This window comes from Felis catus, chromosome C1 (genome assembly GCF_018350175.1).
Source record: "Felis catus isolate Fca126 chromosome C1, F.catus_Fca126_mat1.0, whole genome shotgun sequence".
Lineage (NCBI taxonomy): Eukaryota > Metazoa > Chordata > Mammalia > Carnivora > Felidae > Felis > Felis catus.
Window position 1 is genome coordinate 193,891,829 of NC_058375.1, and position 16,651 is coordinate 193,908,479.

Genomic DNA, 16,651 nt, shown 5'->3' on the forward strand with positions numbered 1-16,651 from the left:
CATCAAAAAAGTCAACATGTCTTTTTAGTTGCTGGATGACTTTGTACTCTTAAAGATTATTGAAGACTTTTGTTCATGTGGATTATATTTATAATATTTATTATATTACAAATTGAAACTGAGAAGCTTAAAACTATGAAGCTTAAAAACTATTTATTTATGAAGAAAATCCTGCTTTATCAGATATGTATAGTTGGAAAAGGTAGTTGTATTTCAACAAGTTTTTCAGATAATTTCAGAAATATACACCAAATCTCAATAAGTAGTGGTTCCCTAAAGATGAGTTTCAAAATCCAAAATCAAAAATCATATCACTGAACTATGTTACATTAAAATATGTTGTTTTATCTTGTACTTCAAATAGATTTTTCAACCATGTAAGATTTTGAAACATCCGGCATTGGTTATTTTGGTTATCATGAGTTATATATTTGGGCATCCTGAGTTACACCGATCTTCCTAATGTCAAATTTAATTATTAACATCAAAAAATAGTTAGGATCCAAATGCATTCAACATAGTTAAGGTTTTATTTATGTGTTTTGTGTTGTCTGAGAATTAAGACTCTTAATATTTATTTTTCATTTAATTAGATCTACCTAACCCCAGAGAATGTAAGTAGAAGCCATATGATATGAATCAGCTATCATGTGAGATTGGAGGCTATGTATAATAATACTAAGCCTGGGGCACCTGGATGACTCAATTGTTTAAGGATCCGACTCTTGATTTTGGCTCAGGTCACGATCCCTGGGATTGTAAATTTGAACCCTGTATTGGGTCCATGCTGTGGAGCCTGCTTGGGATTCTGTTACCCTCCCCCCTCTCTGCCCCTCCCATGCTAGCTCTCTATCTCTCTCTCAAATAATTAAGTAAACATTAAAAAATTAAAAAAATAGTAAGCCTGTTAGCATATATAGAAATAATAGATTTTTTTCTTAAATTCCACCTTTCTATCTCATTATGAAAATGTAAAATATATTGTGTCCCTCTGCATCACCTGAGATGCTCAAATTTATGTTCTTTTTTGTTTTTTATAGTTGCAGAAAAGTAATTGAAACCTAGCACCAAAAGGGCACAAAGTGGAAAGTCAATGGAGGGTAAGATGCTGACCACTCATAAATTCCACATTCTACTTAAATTTGTAATGGTAAAAAGTAGGTATAGTCCCTTGCTCACCTGATCACTAAACACCAGGGTTGACCACAGTCCTGGGTTCATACCACTTCTCACCACTCAATGCCCAGGCTCTACGTACTGAAACTCTAGCCACCATCATTTTTTTCTCTCTAGAAAACCTGTCTTAGTGTCACTGGGGATTGTTTGTAATTCTTCAAAACCATGAAAATGTATAAATCAAAGATCCAATAATACAGAAAAGAGCTAATACCATGAGCCAGACACTGTTTTAAACAGTTTATTAGATTAGTTAATCCTCGTGATTACATGAAAACCTATTATTATTTCCATTTCATAGATTGGGAAATTAAGGCAGAGAGAGGTTAGCTTACTCACAGTCAACCACATGGAAAATGGGAGGGTCAGAATTCAAACAGAAGCAATCTGATACCCAAGCTCTCACTCGTAAACTTATGTGATATTAAGAAAAAGGTCTGGTTAAAGTGAGAAAGTTACTTCTAAGCAGAACAAATACCCCTATTTTCATCTTAGTATATAGTTTTTAACTACCTAAGTCTTTTTATTTTGTTTTACTATTTTACTCACAACATTATTTTATGCCTGATATTCCAAAATTTCGTATTTAGTTAATTTGTCAAACTATGATTTTTTTTTCAGGTCTTTAGCAAATAGGGCAACATACTATTTTGGAAATTTATATTCTAGTGTAATGTTAAACTTACAGAAAAGTTGCAAGAATAGGACAAAGAACTCAATATAGCTTTTCCAAAATTCACCCTTTGTTAACATTTTCCCTAATTTTTCATCATTCTCTCTTTCCTTCATTGTTTTTTTTTTTTTTGAGACATTTGAGATTGAATTGCTGAAATGATGGTTTTTTGCTCAATTTTTCACAGTGTATTTCCTAAGGATATTCCCTTGCAAAATTACAGTTCAATTATTAAAATGAGGAAATCTACATTGGTACAATACTATTAATACAAGTAAATGTTCAAATGTTGACAATTGATCCAATAATCAACTCTATTATTCTAGTTTTCTTTTTCCAAGTCCAGCATCAATAATGAATCACATTTAGCTATGATCTTTCCTGAGTCTTTTGTTCTGGAACAGTTCTTCAGCCTTTCTTTCCCTTTCTTGATCTTGACAGTTTTATGTGTCAAGTAATTTTGTATCATGTTTCTCAAATTTGGCTTGTCTGATATTTCCTCACAGTTGGATTCAGCATATTCATTTACAGATGGAATATCACAAAATATGTCTTTCTCTGTATCACATCAGAAGCCACATGATGCTGGTTAGTTCCATTAGTTGAGGTGGACTTTGATGACTGGGTGATGTTCTCCAGGTTTCTCTGCAGTAAAATTACTATCTTCCCCCTCTATAATTGGTAATTAATTTGTAGGGAGTTATTTCAAGACTGCCATGTAAATATTCTCTTCTTTATCAAATATCAGTTTTTATTTGTTTGTTTGTTTGTTTGTTTACCTCCACTCCTTTTTCATTTGTCTCTTTGGTGTCTGGGTTCCAGCCAGGACACCTTGCTTCCCTCCCTGTATATCGCTTTCATTCTAAGATCATCTGTGACCTCCTTCATGGCAATTTCAGGGGATTTGTTTTTATCTTCATTTGTTTAAATGCCCTGACAGTTCTTAACACTATTGACTTTCTAACTTCTGAAACTCTTCATCCGTCATTTATATAATACTCACTTTTTCTTTCTTTTTTTTTTTTTGCCTATCTCCCCCGTGTGCCCCCCCTCCCACTCCGCCCCATATCTTTCATCATGTCTTTACTGTGGATATTTCCAAATGCCTCACTGTGGGAACTTCTCTCAATGGTTTCACCTCCTCTGAATGTTGGCCTTCGGTGTATCCAGTTTATTCGTCTGGATCAGTGGAGAAATAGTATGGAATAAGGAAAAAAATATGGTTGCTAAAAAGAGAGGTTGTGTAGAGAGATGTCTCCCTTGAATCCTCATTCTTCAACCTACTATCCCTGTAGTGTTGGTATTTTATTAAAATTTGCAAAGCCTTAGTTCTCTGGGTTCTTTGTGGTATCCCTGTTCTATACTGTGTCACCTGAAACATGGAAAGCAGACCCTTTCAATCACACATCTACAATCACTTACATTTTCTATTATTTTCTCTTTATCAGAGAAATAAGGAAATAAATGAATCTTGGTTATATAAGTTCTTGAAAGTCCTTCAGCCTTGCCTGGTTTCTAAAACTCCCTACTTCTGTATTTCCAGGTACCCCTTTCTTAGGCCCCTGGTCAAATTCAATTTCTTGCCCTTTATGAGACAAAGCTCTTTAACTCCACAGTCTCTTCTCTGCTCCAGGAACTACTTCTGCCCATGTAGACCCTCTCCTGGGCCCTGCAGACCATGTGCCCTCCTGTGGTCCAGAACCGATGATGCAGGGATTTTCATCTTTCCTGATTCCTACCCTCACTGATGTTAAAGAGTTTTACCCACCTACTCCTACTAATGTGAATCTGCAACATCCTTTAGAAGACAGAGTTACAGTCTTGGCATATCATATCATTTTTGTATATACAAATATATATTTCTATAAAGAGCTTTAGAAAATATTGAATTTAGAAATACTTAGAAATATTTAGAGAATAGTAAATAGAGCTTATGTCTCTAGGCTGTGTGACTGTAAGATTTTTATGTTCTTTATGCTTCAAATTATCTATTTTGCAATGGGCGCATGTTACTCCTATAATCAGGAATTAAAGTAAGGAAAAACTCTCCCGTCCTCCCCTCTTCCCTGGCCTTCAGTTCTGTATTTCCAAGAGATGATGAGATGCCTCCCCCGGGCTTATCAGAATTCACAAACATGCCTGTTCTTTCAAATTAGCTTTGCTTCCCACCAACTCCATTAAGCCTCCTTTCATCTTTATTTCTCCTATTATAACAGACCCTGTGCTCAGTGCCGGGCCAATCTGTGAAATCATACATTTTCCTTCTTTTTATGTGTTCCCATAATAAGTAACAAGAGAGGTATTCTGGCATTTAAAAAACAATAGTGTGAGACCCGGAATTTAAAAACTCTTCCAAGCACTAAAGTGAGTTATATATGTGAGTAGTGTTTCCACTGTAGAGTGCTGTAAGTCATATATTGGTATATATTAGTTTTTATTTTCAAGAGTTTTGAAACTCCTCAAAGGTTTTGTTTAAGGAGTTGCATTTTGGGAAATATGGCCCAAAATAGTTTGAAGAAAGATGTTCATAAGAGGCTGGAAATGATGAGACATACCAATGTCTGTTGTAGGCAACCTCTAAGATGGCCCACAGTGAGCTCCACCTCCTAGTATTCAGGCCTTTCTCTTGTAATTCCCTCCCCCTGAGGGTGGGCTGGTGACTGGAAGTGACTGACTTCTAACACATAGAATATAGCAAAAGTCATATATATGTCATTTATGAGATTAGGTCACGGAAAGGCTATGTTCTCTCTCTTTCTCTCTTTCTCTGTCTGGGGAGCAAGCAGCTATGTTGTGAGCACTTCCATAGAGAGGCCCAGACATCAAGGAACTGATGTCTTTGACTAACACTCACTGAGGACCTGAGGTCACTCAACAACCACATGAATGAGCTTGAGAGTAGATTCTCCCTGAGTTGAGCCTTGAGATGGTTGAAATCCTGGCCAATGCCTTGAATGCAGCCTAGGAGAGACGCTGAGTGAGAGAACCTAGATGTCATGTCAAGATTCTGGATCCACAGAAACCATGTAATTATAAATGTTTGTCCTTAAAAGCTGCTAAATTTTGGTCAGTTTGTTACATAGCAAGATTATTCATATGGCCTGGTGAAAAATTACACTTTATATATAATGCATAAAATATATGTTAAATGTTTTATACTTATTTAAAATTTTTTTTAATGTTTATTTATCTTTGAGAGAGATGGAGACAATGTGAGTCAGTTAGGGGCAGACAGAGAGGGAAGCACAGAATCTGAAGCAGCCTCCAGCTCCGAACTGTCACCACAGAGCCCAACGCAGGGCTTGAACTCATGAGCTGTGAGATCATGACCTGAGCTGAAGTCGGACACTCAACTGACTGAGCCACCCAGGTGCCCCAAATGTTTTATATTTATTATGGCGTGCAACTGAACAAGCTAATTATTCAATATTTTTGAATTGGCATATAATATTTTCCATACACATTTGTCCGTATAGTCTACATGTTTATAAGTTTACTGGCCATGTGGTAATATCATTAAGATAATCTGAATTTTCATAATGATTAAGCGTGCATTCTCTAGAACCAGACTGCCTGAGTTTTATCCCGGTGACCTTCTGCAAGTTTCTTTACTTCTCTGTGAAATTGAGAGACTAATAATGTTTGTCACATAGGTTTGTTGTAAGGATTACATAAATTAACACAGGTGAAGTGTTTGAAATAGAGCCTAGCACATAGTAAAAGTTTCAATGAATGTTAACTAATTTTTCTTCTTCCTTTGTTCTCCTCCTGTTGGATGGTTTAGTTGCATCCAACTTGTGATGCCTTTTGACCTGCATCACCGATGCCAGCTGGTTGGCTGCTTCTGGGTTTCTTGTGGCCCTTTTGTCAGGGTGTCTTGTCAGAACACTTGGCAAATGTGTATCAAATGCCCAATGCCTGCCACGTTCTTGAACGGCAGCTGTACAGAAGAAGTAGAAGAAGTCAAGAGAGATCTGACTCCAAACATACGTCTGCTGCTTCCTGGCTTTGCGGTTGGGCAAATCGCTTTCCTTTTCGGTTTCCTTGTCTGGAAGTGGGGCTATTCGTCATGGTCTCTTAGGGTTGTTAAAAGTATTGGAGGCGGGGAATATGAAGATAATGTAAGTTGAGGCTGTGGCATATGGTCTGTGCTCAATAAGTTGGAGCTGCTACTTCTCAGCATGTGGCTAAACCCTCCAGATGCTGTACCTTTCCATCTACGCCAGGCTCCTTCCCAGGGCCTTCAGCTGGGACTGCTTCTTTCTCCGTGGCTTATTCTTTATGATGTGAATAAGCCACTAAAGGGCTTTGTTTATTTATAAATGGTAACTTACTCTCTCAAGTGGCTGTAGTAGGACAGATGTCTTCATGTTAAAAGTAATCGCTTCTCAAAAGATGTCAAGGGTAGAATTTGCGAGGCCTGTTATATAGTTCATAACGTGTGTCCGATAGAGTCATCCGAGGATATTTTTGAGATGGACTACCCAAGGCCCTAAAAAAAAGGATTGTGATTCAGCAGGTGTGGGATGGCATTTGTGTTTCAGAAACAATTTAAAGCAAGATACTCAGAGCAAATCAATTCTCAGCTCCTGTGAGGTTTCTCTAATCTGGAATCAGATGAAAAACACTGATGCCCCGTCTGAAATTTTCAAGGCTTCATTTGAAAATGTTCTCTCCCCTCAGAGTAAGTTTGAACACTTGACACTAAAATATTTTGGCACTTACTGATTTTTAAATCAGAAAGCAATTCTAAAGTTTTATTAACAAAGCCATATTTCAGGAGAGCAACAGTAGCCAATAACACCAAACATATATTTAAAGTAAACCCTAAATGCTGATTGTGACAAAAAATCCAATAGTTTTTACTTAAACCATATTGACTGGCAGGGCATTCACTTTAGCGAAGACCAATGGTTCTCAAATTTGAGGGAGCTTCAAAAATCTCCTGGAGGCTTGTTAAAATAGATAGCTGCAGCTCATGGCCAGAGTTCCTGATTCACCGGGTCTTGGGCAATGCCCAGGAATTTGCATTACGAACCAGTTTCCAGGTGATACCGATGCTGCTGGTAAGGGACCACACTGTGAGAACACTGCCCTAGCCAAAACGTGAGGATAGATTCCTATTGGAGAATGGTGACAAAAGTCTCTCTCAGCTGTCAGGTAGACAGAGGACTACTGACAGTCTTGGGAGGAAATTTACTTGTGATTCATCTATATTTTGTAAAATGTTCGGTATTTCCTTCTGGGAGAAAGAACTGAAACAACAAAAGAACATAGATTTTTTTTTTCCCCAAAAAATCTTAAAAAGGAGGACCCTGGAAATAAACATTTATGTGCTTCCTTCAGGAGTTTTTATTATGCAGTGCAGACGACTCATAGATTCAATCATTTCCCAAGTTATATTGGCTCCCCTGTGCTCTGTTGAACACATGGAGGCACACAACATGCCTGCTCTCTGTGTGGCAGCTTGTGGTTTCTAAGAGCTCATGATCCTCTCTGATGCCCCGCCTGAAGAGAGAAAATCCGCAGCTTTGCTGGCAAGCCCGGACAAACACCGCCCCACCTCCCAACCCCCCAGTAATCCGATGCTGAAGGGGTTTCAGTTGAAAAGTCTTCTTGTCACTCAAGGTTCTTTCCCTGACCACCTGAAGGTCTGCTGGGAGATCCTTAATAATTAATAATCAATTAATTATTAATCAACCTAATTAGCAAATTGGCTGACTCTTAGAATAAGTCACTATAAATAAGCAATAATGCATCTTGGTTGGATTATGTTTCCCCAAAAGATGTTAGAGTCCTAACTTTCAGTACTTGTGAATGTATTTATTTGAAAATAGGCTCTTTTTAGACAATCAAATTAAGATAGGGACATTTGTTCTCCGTATTTAAGAGTCTCTTATGGTTTGCCTCCCTCCCTCTCTGTAACTGTTTTTTCTCCTTCCCTTCCTCCATGGTCTTCTGTTAAGTTTCTCAAGTTCTACATATGAGTGAAAACATATGATATCTGTGTTCTCTGACTGACTTATCTCAGCATAATACCCTCCAGTTCCATCCACGTTGCTACAAAATTTCATTCTTTCTCATTGCCACATAGTATTCCATTATATATATAAACCACATCTTCTTTATCCATTCGTCAGTTGATAGACATTTAGGCTCTTTCCATACTTTAGCTATTGTTGAAAGTGCTGCTGTAAACATGGGGGTACATGTGCCCCTATGAATCAGCACTTTTGTATCCTTTGGATAAATTCCTAGTAGTGCTATTGCTGGGTTGTAGGGTAGTTCTATTTTTACTTTTTTGAGGAAGCTCCACACTGTTTTCCAGAGTGGCTGCACCAGTTTGCATTCCCACCAGCAGTACAAGAGGGTTCCCGTTTCTCCACATCCTCACCAGCATCTGTTGTTTCCTGAGTTGTTCATTTTAGCTGCTCTGACTGGTGCGAGATGGTATCTCAATGTGGCTTTGATTTGTATTTTCCTGATGAGGAGTGATATATATTTTTTTAAGTAGGCACCACGCCCAATGTGGGGCTCCAACTCATGACCCTAAGATCAAGAGTTGCATGTTCCACTGACTGACCCAGCCAGGTGCCCCTAAGCTACCTAGTTTGGGGCATCAGGTTATGGCAGTTCTAGAAACTAATATGGCATTTATTTATGAATACAAATATTATTGTTACCCGTGATATTGTCATATTTCCACTTCATTAAAACTTTTCTAATTTTTTCTCACTGTTAGTTTTATTTGGTATTAACTGTCAGGGAAAGCAGAGTGCATTTCAATAAATAGTTGTTAATATGGTTTGCCGTGTACTTTGAGTGGGGAAAAAAGTGTTCCGAGTGTATTTCTGTACTTGTTTTACTTCTATAGGCACTTGTGGCCTTAGGTAATTAACACTGCTTACACATGAAACTCACTTGTCAATATATTTAGGCAGATCCTAACTTTACAAATCTTTCTCCTCAGAGCAAAAGGCATTTTTTTTTTGTAGGACAGGCATAAAATTTATTTTTCTAGGTGGTGAGTCAATTGTTCCCAAACCACTTAAATGTTAGCTTCTATTTCCTTATGAGACATTCTCTAAAGGAAGCAAATTTTATCTTCAGTAGATTAAGAGATAAAGGTTTTTGTTTTTGTTTTTGTTTGAAAGTTCATGTCCTAAGGGAGAGAAAAGTCAGAAGAAGAAAGGCTATCAGATGAAAATGTCAGCCAACTATTTCATATTTTACCCACCAGAATGTGTCCTTTCTTCCTCATTCATTCTCTCATCTTCCCCCACTCTCATACCTTAAAGACCACAGTGTAAACAATATTAAAGGAACAGTATCTCAGTTTTCTTCAATAAAGACCCAAATAATAAACCAGTTTTCAATTTTTTTTTTTGAAGTGCCGAAACCCTCTAAAATTGTTTTATGGCACTTTGTGTAGTGAGTCATATCATGTAGAGGTCATGGGTGCTGTAATTAAATTTTTTGTGCAGTGAGCTCTAGAAAATTTCCACCAAACCTGTCATTTCTTTGGAACTCTTTGGGATTCACTGGTATAATAGCATTCTCCAAATAATTTCTTTTTTTTTTTTTTTGAAATTTTGGTTCCTTATTAATTCCTACAGGTAAAAATGATACATTTTCTGATCTCTCAGTGAGGTGAAAGGCATACAGTTGTTTGTTGCTCAGACTCCACCGACTGGTAATACTGGAGGAGATTCAGGTTTCTGTCTTCGAAGAGCTACACATCTTCTCAAATGTCAGTGTAGTGGTGATGTTCTGACCAAACTGCCAAGTCTACGGTTAAAATCCAAGAATCTGGCTGGCATATGACAGGTTTTCTCAAGATCATGTCTCATCTGAAAAAAAAAATCAGAACATAAAGTTATTCAGAGAGCAAAACATTTGCCATTTCTGATTTTGAATTTTGTTAAATGCTTGGGAAGTTTTTGCCACCAGGATGAATCCACAAGCCAAGCTTTAAAAACTTTGACCTTCAATTTATTGCTTCTAGGCTTTTTGTCTCCCTGTGCATCCCTCTCTCTCTCTCTAACCCACTAAACTTACAGGTCCATAGGAGCTGTAACCACAGAGCCTCTGGTTCTGTGATTTTCAGAGCAAAGTTTTCTAGGTTCTTCTCACTTTTTTGATTATTCTTCATCAACATCTATGTAATACTTTGTGCATTTGTGATTTACACAAAATATTATCCCTTTTCCTGGTTGTTGGGATAATTTGTCCTTGTGGACTTGAGAGAAGCTGGATATGGTAGACACCCCAGAAGACCTTTTATTCGTTTCAAGACTAAGAGATTAAAACCCCAGAAAAGAACCCCGTTATTCTGATCCTTTATTCTGCCCGTAATGCTAATCATTGCCTCTTCATAAGCCAAGAAGGACAATTGCTTATGTTCACTCTCATCTGAACTCCCACCCACAGAGGTCACATATTATCTTCAAAACAGGGTCATCTTATTGTTTAAATGTAGGTCATATGCTAGGAAATATAGCGCTAAATCAATGATCTGTTTTCCAGCTCTCTGTCCACCATGAAAGAAAAATCATATGAATTTTACTTTCTGTGGGGGATAAGCTTAGGAATCCCCTGGGCTTACATCAATGGGTCAACAAGGCATAAAGAAATACAAAGCCATAAAATGCTCACACCCGAGTTTGGGTAAACCAGATTGGCACCTCAAGAATGGGGGATGGGGTGCAAAGACACCTAGAGAATAGGGGGGCACAAAGGTGCCAGGAATAGGGAGGTGCAAAGGCACCCCAAAATAGGAAGTGCAGAGCCCCCAAAAATGTATAGAGAGAGGCAAAGGCCTGAAATAGAAACAGTGCAAAGGTGCTCAATACATAGGAATAACAAGATTAGATATTCAGGGTGAAAGCACCCCAAGTTTAGTACGATAGCAGAAAGCTGCTTTCATAGGAGAATAGGGCCAGGTTGGTGAATTGGACTATGGACCACTGCGCTGCTGGCAAAGCAGCCCGGAGTGGAGATGGTTAACAAAAGAAAAGGTGTCTTGTTAACCCTGAGGTTATCCCCCCTGTCTGTCTCATCCCCAAGGCTGGCAAAGATAAACAGGCATGGCACCTCCTGTCTGCTGTTAACAAACATATACTCATCTTCCCAGTGTCTGGAATTTGTTTTATATTGACCCAAACCCCAAACATTGTATATCTTCAAAGCCCCCTTTTCCCCCTCACATCCTCAAGTTAATGTTCACAGTTTCTTTTGTTTCTTTGTGCACACCCATCACATTTGTAAGCCTTCTGATCTGAGTAAATACCAGGCAAGGACACTTATTTGGGGCTCTTGTCTTTTTCCCAGATATTAGCCATCTCTTGTTTTAATCCTGCATGTGGTCTTTTGCTGGCCAAAAGAGAAATTTAGACCCAGAGTCTATGACAACTTTCTAAAAGAAAGGGCACAATCATAAATAAATCTAAGAAAAACAAAATCACAAATTCTTATAGAAGTTGTTTGATACTATTTTGTTTTGTGCATATTATATGTTGTTTGAAGTCTGAGGACCTTCCTGGTATTGGCTTTCCTCTCACAGAGAATCTATCCATTAAGAATCAGTGTGTTTTTTTTGTTTTTTGTTTGTTTTTTTGTTTTTGTCACTGAAAGGTAGGTACAAAGGCATCAGTGTAATTTAAAATGAACTTGCCCTACCATGTACCAAAAAATGCCTTGTTTGATGGGGAACCTAGTTGGCTCAGTTTGTGAAGCGTGCAGCTCTTAATCTTGGGGTTGTGAGTTCGAGCCTCACACTGGGTGTAGAGATTACTTAAAAAGATAAAATCTTGAAGAAAATGGCTCAGTTGAAAGCTCAAGGCTTTGGAAAGGCTTATTCTAAAGAACTTGCTCGTTATGTCGCCTGATTTTTTTCAGTTTTAGAAAACTACCTTTGTTGTCTGTTAAAGAACAAACATTTGTGGAATGAATTTGAAGATCTAATTTCCTTTATTCAATGATTCATGACTGGGGGGAGTGGGCAGTGTCCCTTCTAGTAAATGGATAGGTACTCAGAGGAGTTATACAAAGTGAACGTTTTTTAATAGGCAGAAGGAGGGGTATGGGTCAAGGAGGTTGTTAGCAAAAGGAAAGATTTTTTTTCAGGCCATGCTATCTTTTTGGGAGGGTGGGAATGGGAGGGGGTTTTATTATGCAGATGACCTCACTAGTACTGATCAAGAAATTGAAGATTGACTGTTTAAAGGTGACATCTCTGGGCAAGATTGAAACTGCAATTAAGTCTTGGTTTACTGTCATGGGGACAAACAACTCTATTTAGGGCCAAATGAGAACCAACACAATCTATTCAGAGTTTTCTAGAGCAAGGGAGTTAGCTGCCATCACTTGTGTTTGGTAGAGGCTCAAAGGCAGGCAGGGGTGAGGGAAAGTTTTATAGTGACAAAAAGGAAGATCTTATGTATACTCTGATTAGAGGTTGTATACATGGAGAAGCTGGAGGCAGATTAATGAGAAGGGTTATGGGATTTGTTTGGGAGCACATTTGGCTTTCTCTGGTTGATCCTGAGTTGCAAGCATGGACAAAAAATTAAGGAAGCTAGCAGTCACTAAGTCCTGATCATTTTGGGCTGATGCCTGCAGAGGTTGCTGCTTGCGTCAGAGGTCTGTTGTCATATATAGTCTGGCCATTGTCCATTTATGTATTCAATGTCTGGTATAATATATTGAGCCATCGTCCTTTTGATGAAAATTTCCGTGTTTTCTTTTTTTATGCTCTATTATAAGTAATGCGGGTATTTCAACTTGATGAAATTAAATGAGTGTCTCAATCAACAGATATGCAAATTCCTTTGTTTCAACAGATACTTTTTTCTGGCCCTCAAAACTGCCCTTCTAATTTACCTAATTATACAATTGTGAAGCTTCGCTTCAAATAGATGAGTTTGAGAATGCTCTTCTCTTCTAAAACATTGATTGATGAAGATTGAGTTAGACATATTCTACTGACATTAAATCTAATGAGATAATTTACAAGTGAAAAAGAAATTAGGGATCACATAAAGCATCAATAAAGTGATAAATGGATTAGGTCAGTTTGGCTATTTTCCATTTACTACTTCTGTGTTGTACTAAAGAAGAGCATTGGCAGTTAGGATGAGATTTCATAATCCAGTTGGAAATAGCATAAATACTTTTTTAAATAGTAAAACCCAAAATGCCTGGAGTAAGAGCCAAAGGAATAAAGATACTTTATACACAATTAATGGAACAAGTATGAGAGGAAATGAGAAATGAGATACAGGCAAGAGATAATAAATGGGCTTTAAAATATTAAAAGACACCTGGAATGGAACAGAATGTAAAAATTGGAAAAAGCAGTGTTTTAAACATTTGAAAAAAAAAGGATGATACGATTCTGAGTGTCTCCTTATCAAACATTATGCTATAGGAGGCATTAGAAAATCAGAGGTTCTAATCTCAGAAACCTCACAATTTGATTAACATAAGAAATGTCAATGGTATAAGTAAATAGAAACCAACTCAGACTTCCTAAAAGAATAAGGAAATTTATTCACTCATGTGTCTGCAAAGCCAAGAAGAAAAGCAAATGCCAAGGTGGTTTGACACAGTGGCTCAGCAAAATCAATAAGAATCTGGGGACTATTTGGTTTATTTGTTTTTATTTTCTTCACTTCAACTTTCGTAATGTCACCTTCATTGTAAAAATGTCTTTCCTCCTGGACCAGCTGCTTTTGTGCCAATAGCTCTCCAAACAACTTGTTTTGTCTCCAGACGTTGAAGGAAGACCTGAGTTTTGCCTTCATAAGCTAACTTTGGTTCATTTGTCCATCCATGAACCAACTGTTTATGGCAAAGAGGATGGGAATGTGCGACGTGTCTTAGACCAGTCAGGGCTCACACCTGAAGTTCGGAATGGGGACCATGCAGCCATGTGTCCTGGCTGTTACACAATGGAGGAGGGCAGGTTCTTAAAGGAAAATCTGGGCGCTGTAGGCAAAGGGGAAGGGAGGATTGATGATGGGGCTAGACTGGCAACTAAAACATGTCCACTACCCTATCCCGGTTGAGGGCAGTAGTCGAGTGTGCAGATAACCCCAACCCCCGGTGGACAGAATGTAGCAAGTGTTCTAAAGTCAAACGAATATGCATGGGAGGGGTCCACATTTACATGAGACCGTTTTGCTTAAATTTTGTCAAAGTAAGCTCCTTTGACTTTTATGTTATTTGTTTAGTATCTTCCTATGCTAAAAGACCATTTTCAAAGTAGGGTAAAATCAGGACTCTTGTACACATCTTGTACAGATTAATGAACGCAAGTTAAAGATTTTCTTTAACTCATTAGTGAGGAGATCTGTAAGGTATTATAACCAGTTCCAAGTAAAAGTTCAGAAAGTACAAACATATTTAGAGTAAAGGAATACTGAAGTGAGTACGCGAATGAGGACAAAACTAGCTAGGAAAGTCTATTGAACAGAAAAGAATTTGCATGTCTGTAGACAAGAATTATTTTCCACTGTTATCAGTTATTGATAATTTACAAAGGTGCAAAATGGCTCCCATAGAGTCACAGTCATAAAGAGCAAACGGGTGAGCTATAAGTAATGCATAATTTTCTCCCGAAGCACACATTTTCCCTATACTGTGGCTCCAAGAACATTCAGGTTAAAAAAATTATTTTAATGTTTATTTATTTTTGAGAGAGAGAGAGAATGGGGGAGGAACAGAGAGAGCCGGGGACACAGAATCTGAAGCAGGCTCCAGGCTCTGAGCTGTCAGCACAGAGCCCAACGCGGGCTCCAATCCATGAGTTGTGAGATCTTGACCTGAGCCCAAGTCAGATGCTTAACTGACTGAGCCACCCAGGCATCCATACATACATCCAGGTTAAGAAAAAAGTCCGTTAACCTTCCTGAAAGGGAGGTTACACTCAATATTTCTTTATTCCCCAATTATGGATGTAAATTTATTCGCTATATGTCCCAGTGAAAGGAAGAGTGGTGTGTGTTCATTTAGAACACAGTTCAAGTGTAAAAGGCAATAAGATTACAAAGTGGCTAGAATTAAATCAAGACCATCATTATTGGCAAAATTATAAGACTTCCATTTTGTGAAATTTAAATACAAAAATATAAAGATTTAAGGGCTTTTTCATAGGCTTAGTGCCAAATCGATGAAATTATTGAACCCCTAATCACTATGCTGCAGATTTCATTAAGCTTGCATGTAGTAAATAAAAGTGCTTGATTGAATTAAAGGACAGTTCAAACACAGGTCAGAGATTTTAGCTGATTGTAGTGTAGGAGGATGGTTATTAAGGACCCTAAGGAAGTTCCTGGAGACTTCCCACAGGAGAAAGCCTATTCCTTGCCTGTTCAGCTTGCTCCAGGGGCATCTCTCTTTGTAGCTTAGCTCTAAATCCACTCTCAGGTAATTTGCTACAGCATAGGGAGAGAGTGCAAGACTGGACTTGCCTTTCTTTGCTTCTACCTCCATAACCTCTGGAGCAGAGAAAAAAAACAGAAATATGTTTCTCAAGAATGAGAGAAAATAAACCAAACGTTTTAATCAAGCAAACAGAATTAGGAAATAGAATCATTCTCTTCTCAAGAGACGATGCTCTTTAAAATTTGACTTTGCTAAAGAAACAAGCATGAATGCTTCCTTTCCATTTTCAAGGTGCAACATCTTTATATACACAAAGGCATTCAAGCTTAAAAGGAGAGGCTGAAAGAGTCTGAATGCCTGTTTGTGTTTAGATACAGCATCTGAAGCAACCCACAGGTAAAGCGGATTCTAATCAGATACCCCAATTACCAATTACCCAGACCTGGATTTGTGTGTGTGTGTGTGTGTGTGTGTGTGTGTGTGTGTGTGTGTGTGTGCGCGCGCGCGCGCATGCGCATGTTGTTTCCTTCTAAATTAATCTTTTTTCCCTTCCAACTACAGTTTCAATTCAAACAGAATCCTAGCTGTACTTTGTCTTTCACTACCTCCAAAAGAGGCCACAGAAATGGGGAGAGAGCTAGCAATCATTCCTCTCTCTATGAACCGCCATCTCCAGAAATTTCCCTAAAGGGCCAGTCTACACTTTTGGAAACCAAGATAAGCTTATCTACAAAGGTATGTGGGTTTTTTCCCATACTGATTTCTATAAATTTTTTCAGCTGGCTGGAAAGCAGGTACAAAATATACTTTTACACTGATATATTTGATACTCTAAACTTCTTTCCTGTGGCAAATATTCTACTGATGCATCTATGCTACAACTTGCTTCAATTATTATGCAGGGTGTGCCAAAGACTCTGAGGAAGGGCATGGGCTCAGAAAGTCTTTGCTGCTCATTTGCCTTCTGAGTTGAGAACAGTCGCCACCTTGACTTTAACATAGGATAATCAAACTGTATTATCCAGAGTTCTGCTTACATTTTTATAGGCATGAGTACTTTTGCATCTGTAATCCAATTCATATTACATATTTAATATGCATCATTCACCTGTGGCCCATCTCTCCACTCCCCTGCTCTGACAACCACTTCACACCAGTTAGAATGGTGTTTGTTCTCTGTATTTGAGTCTGTTCCTGTTTTTGTTTGTTTCTTTGTTTTGTAGTTTAGATTCCACATATAAGTGAAATCATATGGTATTTGCCTTTCTCTGATGTATTTCACTTAGGTCTCTGCCCCCCACCCCCAGATCTATCCATTTGTTACATATGGCAAGACCTCATTCCTTTTTATAGCTGAGTAATATTCCATTATATATCACATATATAACACATCTTCTTTATCTAGTTATCTATTGA

The 16,651-nt window shown here is 38.1% G+C and overlaps 1 long non-coding RNA gene across 2 annotated transcripts in view; it reads right to left on the reverse strand.

Annotated features, from left to right (window-relative positions):
• Nucleotides 1–8,445: 8,445 nt before the first annotated feature.
• The window catches only part of LOC109502836, a 30,594-nt gene continuing 22,388 nt past the window's right edge, over nucleotides 8,446–16,651 (reverse strand). For both annotated transcript variants that reach the window (XR_002161703.3, XR_006583511.1), the window contains exon 5: nucleotides 8,446–9,699. This is a non-coding gene — a long non-coding RNA (uncharacterized LOC109502836). The remainder of the gene's footprint in view (nucleotides 9,700–16,651) is intronic.